The following is a 6,000-nucleotide window of genomic DNA, read 5'->3' as shown; positions in this document are numbered from 1 at the left end:
CCAGAAGTGTGCTGTGAGTCGCTCAGGACTTAGGAGGTTTGCTTTGAATCTGGTTCCCAGCATTTACTAACTGTGTCACAAGAGTCACATCACTTGGTTAACTCTGAGTCTCAGCTTCTTCACTATAAAATAGGGATAATAATTAACTCGAAGCTGCCAGGTACTCAATAAGCTCATAACCAAAGTGTTTAACAGTTTGTAGGGACTCTATAAATGTCAGTCCTCTTGTCTTTCTGATCTTATAAAAAACTGTTTAGAAAGTACAAATACACAGTAATTACAGGAAAAATGCAGCATTTTAGGCTATAAGTTAAATTTTAGTAAAGGATAGTGGTGGTATTTGATTAAATGACTGGGACATGAGTAGGCACGTCCTTGCTCATAAAAAATGTTTACTCACATTAGTTATTTAAAACTAACACAGAGAGGGGTGGGTGCCCGGCTGGCTCAGTTGGTAGAGAATGTGACTCTTGATCTTGGGGTCATGTGTTTGAAGCCCAAGTTGGGGGCAGAGTTTACTTTAAACAAATAAATATATAAAGGGTACATTTGAAAAACCAAACCAAAACAAAACCCTAATGCATAGATTATGAATCACTCTGTATCTGCTTAATATGTTAAAAAAAAAAATCTAATGACAGGTCCATCCTGAATGAGCCAGATCTTGAAGGGAAAAAACAGCGAATCAACAACTCCAGGGGAACACTATGGAAATCATTTTGCAATCTTAAACCCATGAATCAGTCTGAAAGTTGATCAAAACTAAATGCACTCTGGGGCGCCTGGGTGGCTCAGTGGGTTAAGCCTCTGCCTCCTGCTCAGGTCATGATCAGGGTCCTGGATCCAGTGATCCAGCCCTGCATCAGGCTCTCTGCTCAGCAGGGAGCCTGCTTCCCCACCGGCCTCTGCCTGCCTCTCTGTCTACTTGTGATCTCTGTCAAATAAAAAAAATCTTTAAAACAACAACAACAAAACAAAACGCATTTTTAATTTACTCTCATATTCCTATAATTAGCAAATGGTTATTTTTTAGTTTAAGTTTCTGTTCAAGTGTGGAATGAAGATGGGATTACCTGGCACAAGCCTACAGCCTGGCTGGGAACGTCTTTCCCTCTAAAGTTTCATTTAGGGTCAAATGAATAGAAACTCTACACCATCAGTCCACATTTAACTGCTCTGCAGTGGTTTAAGCTAAATGTTAGTATTACATCTGCAACCATCATGCTAGTGGTTTTAAAAGGCAGCACAATTAACCGAACAGCTGTGAAGAGCAATGCCTTTCATTTTACAAATGGTGCATTTGCACTAAGAGATATATAAATATGCCTCACTGAAAGGAATCCATGTTATTGCTTGATTGATTCATTTCCTTGTATTAAAAAATTCCCGACGCTCTTCTCCATTAACACTATAGCTTGACATTTGAGGCCAACCAAAAACTGGCATCTACTACTTTTTCTGGAAACTCCTGCTCTGCAGCCTGACCCTTTCCCAGTTCTTGTCCACACCCCCCCGCCCCGCCACCCAGGGCTGTGCTGCTTAGGCTCCCAGGAGCCGAGTGGTACTGCTCATTTCCATTCTTAGGACATTTTGTCTTTAGCACTTGCTTTTATTAGTTAACTTTTCATATGTATGTGGTCCTAACTCCCAGCTTAGCCTTAGGGTTAGTGACAGTCTTTAGATATACTAGGTACTCAAATATTTGTTGATTAAGAAATTAAGTGTCAGGGCGCCTGGGTAGCTCAGTGGTTAAAGCCTCTGCCTTCGGCTCAGGTCATGATCCCAGGGTCCTGGAATTGAGCCCTGCATCGGGCTCTCTGCTCAGCAGGGAGCCTGCCTCCTTCTCCTCTCTCTCTGCCTGCCTCTCTGCCTACTTGTGATCTGTCTGTCAAATAAATAAATAAAAATCTTAAAAGAAAAAAAAAAAGAAAGAAAGAAATTGTCATTTTCAGCCTTCCAAAATAGTGACTGGTAAGACATCTCACAACTGAAAAGGACACTTGAGAAATCTACTAAGATAATAAAGAAACATAATTAAGACAATAGACAAACAAAAGATTATAGGAAAGCCCCATTCCATTGTAGGAAGATTTAAGGATTAAAGATTAAAAAACAAAACAAAACAAAAACAAAAACACATTTGGGACAAGGCCATCAAAGATTGGATTCTTAGGTCCGAAGATTATTTTAGTTCCAGATAGAACTCCAAGGTGATGGAAGATAAAAAATATTTGGAATATTCAAATTTTCTACTTTAAATGTCAAGAATAGCAATAAGCAAATAAAGCCGATCAAATTTTAGAGAACAGAAAATATATTTCCACTCATGTTTAGTTACTGATGTTAGATGTGGAAACAGTTTTAGTGTCAACCTATTAGATGACATAGTTTTTCATAGTGAAAACACTACTATAGAGATCTTCAACATGAAGCTCACCATGTGTGCATTGTAACTTGTGAATATTGTAAAGATATTTTTGTAATAATGTTGATTAAAGAGTCTTTCCATACTAACTTTTAGATTTTTAAGCTTCTTGGAGGCAACTGATATATCCCAACAACTTTTGTATTCTTCATGCACTTGTTACATGTTAGGTAATTAACTGGGATAAGATGTACCCAAAAGGTCTGAGGCAGGAGTGTGAGAGAGACAAGGAAGGGGTATGGTGGGTAGCATGGTTGTCTCCAGAGGCATCTCCTCGAATGGACCCAGTTCAACCTGTGTGGGACCAATTGCTTATTACTCTGAAGCACCAACTCTCTCTCCTCTGAAGTCTCGCTATTCACATCTACCCAAAATGTTTGCTGGAAGGATCAGAAGAATATAGGTAAGGGGTTTGCACAGTTTCTGGTGAAGAACTACTTAATACTTTTTTGAACATATTTTTAATGAGTGCCTACATGTACTGTTCTGTTCCAGGTGTTGGGAATTCCACATAGAACAAAATAAAGCCCTTGCTCTTCTGGAGTTTACACTGTAGGGGGAGGGGAGAGGCAAATTTTCCCATAGAACATGTCTGGTAGAAATAAATGTTATAAAAAGAATTAAAACGGTGGGAGTGGAAGCAGATAGAATATAGAGGGAGCGTATGTGTACTTGGCATGTGTTATACAGGGTGGTAAGGGGAACCTTCTCTGATAAGACCTGAGAAAGCGTGGGAGGCAGGCTCTGCAAAGAGAGGATACACCAGGTGCAAAATCCTGGAGCGGAAAGCATGCCTGGCCTGTTTAAAGATGGGAAGGGGTTCTGGAGGGAGAGCTCAGTGTGCTGGGGGAAGAGAAGAAACAAGGGCTGTGAGGCAGCAGGGTCCAGAGCATGTGGGGTCTTGAAGGACTTCATAAGGTCTTTGGGTTTTTCATCTGAGAGGAGAAACACAGAAGAACTGTGAGCAGAGAAGTGATCTATGTATATCTGAAAAGGCAATACATAGTAGCTATTATAAATGCTATAGCCACATAAGATTTAATACGTGGGACATGAATATTGATTATTCTTTAACTCTGATCTGGTTTACCAGAAGATGGCTTACCAGAAGAATCAGGTGAGCCATATGAAATTGCAATTTCTATCCATCAACAATGGTGGAACATCATTAAAAGTTTCAACCTGACTTACTGGATAGGGTTAGTAAAGGGGTTTAGAACATAGGCTTTAGGATAAAATGTAAGTGGAACTGAATCCCCGATCCAGGACTCATGAGCTTGGCAAACGTCACTTAACCTCTTTCTCCTTGTGTTTTCCCTTACATAAAACAGGGATAATAGCACACATAAATTACAAGGTTGCCTTGAAAATTAAATGAGATATACATGTGAAGGATTTAGCACAGGCCTGGGAGCTTACTAAATAAGGAAACTGATTAAGAAGGGGAATGAAGTCTTTTACACTATCAAATTACTTGAATAGCTTAGTCCTCTTTAAAATACCTATCATTTTGCTACATACTGAAGTAGCATAGGTTAGTTTCTAAGGAGGCAACAGGTTTATTTTTAATCAAAATACTGTTTCCTGCATTTACAAAATTCTTCCTTTAAATTGATAATTGAGTAGGCGAATATTCTACGGCAACAGAAGTAGGAGAACTTAAAATATTTTAGAGTTAAATGTTTTCAATTTCAACTTTGTCTGCAGGGCAATTCCATTTCCTCTACCAAAGTAGCTTAAATTTAGAAACAATGTTCCTTAAATGAACAGGACAGAAGCTACTTGCTACTCAAAGAGTATTTGTTTGAAATTCAGCTTGTTTCAATACAACTCAAACTTAAGTGTTCCTCAGAATTTGTATGAAGTTAAAATTTTACCAAAAACCCCCCATGTAAGTTCTTCCCAGTTAAAACAGAGTAGACATGATTAACAGATTTCAGCCACTTGTAGCTCTCACCACGGTCAGTTTGAGGTTAGATTTCGTCTACATTAATTGAACAGGTCATAATAGGCTTGCAGAAGAATGTAGATGCAGATTTTGCGACTGACATTCTATAAACGAAAGAGAACTACACTGTTGTAGTTCAGAAATCTTTCCCAAACAAGCCTAAATATTTGAAATCCATCATACCACAAGGAAAACCCTCCTGCCCACTGTATCATTTTTTACAAGTGGGCAAATGTGAATGTTGACTTCCACCTTTCGAACTAGGTACATGATCTTATTTATTGCAGCTGCATTTCAAAACTGCATGCTGATGCCATCACGGAGTGCAACATCATCCCCCTTTCACGTCCCCCTCCGTATTTCGTACAGCTTGGTGCCTGCTCCGAACTGCAGCCTAGTCTTAGAATAACGGACGCTGCACCACGACAGACCCTGTCCCTAGAGGCGTGCCCCACCACTGGGCCAGGTACTGCACAGGTAGTGGCGATGCCGTCGGAGCGACGAGGGGCGCCCACGCGGAACCCATAGCGCGTCAGACTCCTTCCCGCATTGGTGGCTCTCGAAACTGGAGGACCGCGGGGACGCCGGCGGGGGGGGTGTCGTCGTGCGGTGCCACCAACGACAGAGCAGTAATCTGAGCCCCCCGAAAACGCGTCCTACAGGGGAGAACTCGACACCAGGGAGCGAAGATTCCGCAGCTTCTAGCCCCCACACCGCCATTTGGGGGTCCGACGGCCCTGCCGTTCCAACCCTGCCCCCACGGCGCGCCCCCGCACCAGCCCGCGCCCAGGCCCCGGCCCGCCCCACGCAGGCGCGCGGCAGGCCCTGCCCCTCCCCCTTCGCTCGCGGGGCCCCGGCAGGGGCGGAGCGACCCTCGGAAGGGGCGTGGCCGCCGGACTCGACGCGCGCACGCGCTCTCAGGCCTTACGGCTACGTGTCGGGCCACGTGATGCCCACCCCGAAAGTCCCCCGTGAAGCAACAGGACGTTAAAAAAAAATTCTTTTCTTTGGGGTGGGGGGGGTGAGAACGGACGAGAGGATTTTTTAAAAAAACTATAGTAACGCAGGAGAGGATGGGGTCGTGCGGTGGCGAGCGCAGCCCTGGCGCGGCCCGCTGGCAATCCCTCTCACCTAACGCCACAGCCCGACCGCGCCCGCCAGACGAGCCGGCCCGGCGGCGGGGAGCGCGGAGCGGCGCGGCCCTCGCCCCCGCCCCAGTCGAAAGCACCGCCACCCGGCGCCCTCCCCCACCCGTCCGTCGACCCCGCACCCGTTCCTCCCGCCACTGTCGCCCGCCTCGGCGGAGACCCCAGCCCGGCGCCCAGGCCGGGCTCGCCGTGCGCCGCCTCCATCACGCACCCCGCCGGAGGGAGACGTCGCGGCGGCCGCGGCGGCGCCCGGGCCGGGGGCTGCGGGGGGGGCGGCGGGAGGAGGAGCGCGCCAGCCGGGCCCCGCTAACGGCCGCCCTGCGCGGCCCCGCCCGCCGCCCGCCCCCGGCCCTCCCCGCGCCGCCGCCCCTCCCCCCGCGCCGCCGCCGCCGCTGGCAGCGCCGCCTGAACTGAGGCGAACTCCGCCGCCAAGTGAGTGAGGAGGAGGAGGAGGCGAGGAGGAGGAGGAAGAGGAGGAG

The sequence above is a fragment of the Enhydra lutris genome, unplaced genomic scaffold (assembly GCF_002288905.1).
Source record: "Enhydra lutris kenyoni isolate GAN:26980312 unplaced genomic scaffold, ASM228890v2 scaffoldscaffold62, whole genome shotgun sequence".
Classification (NCBI taxonomy): Eukaryota; Metazoa; Chordata; class Mammalia; order Carnivora; family Mustelidae; genus Enhydra; species Enhydra lutris.
This window is presented reverse-complemented; position numbering follows the sequence as displayed.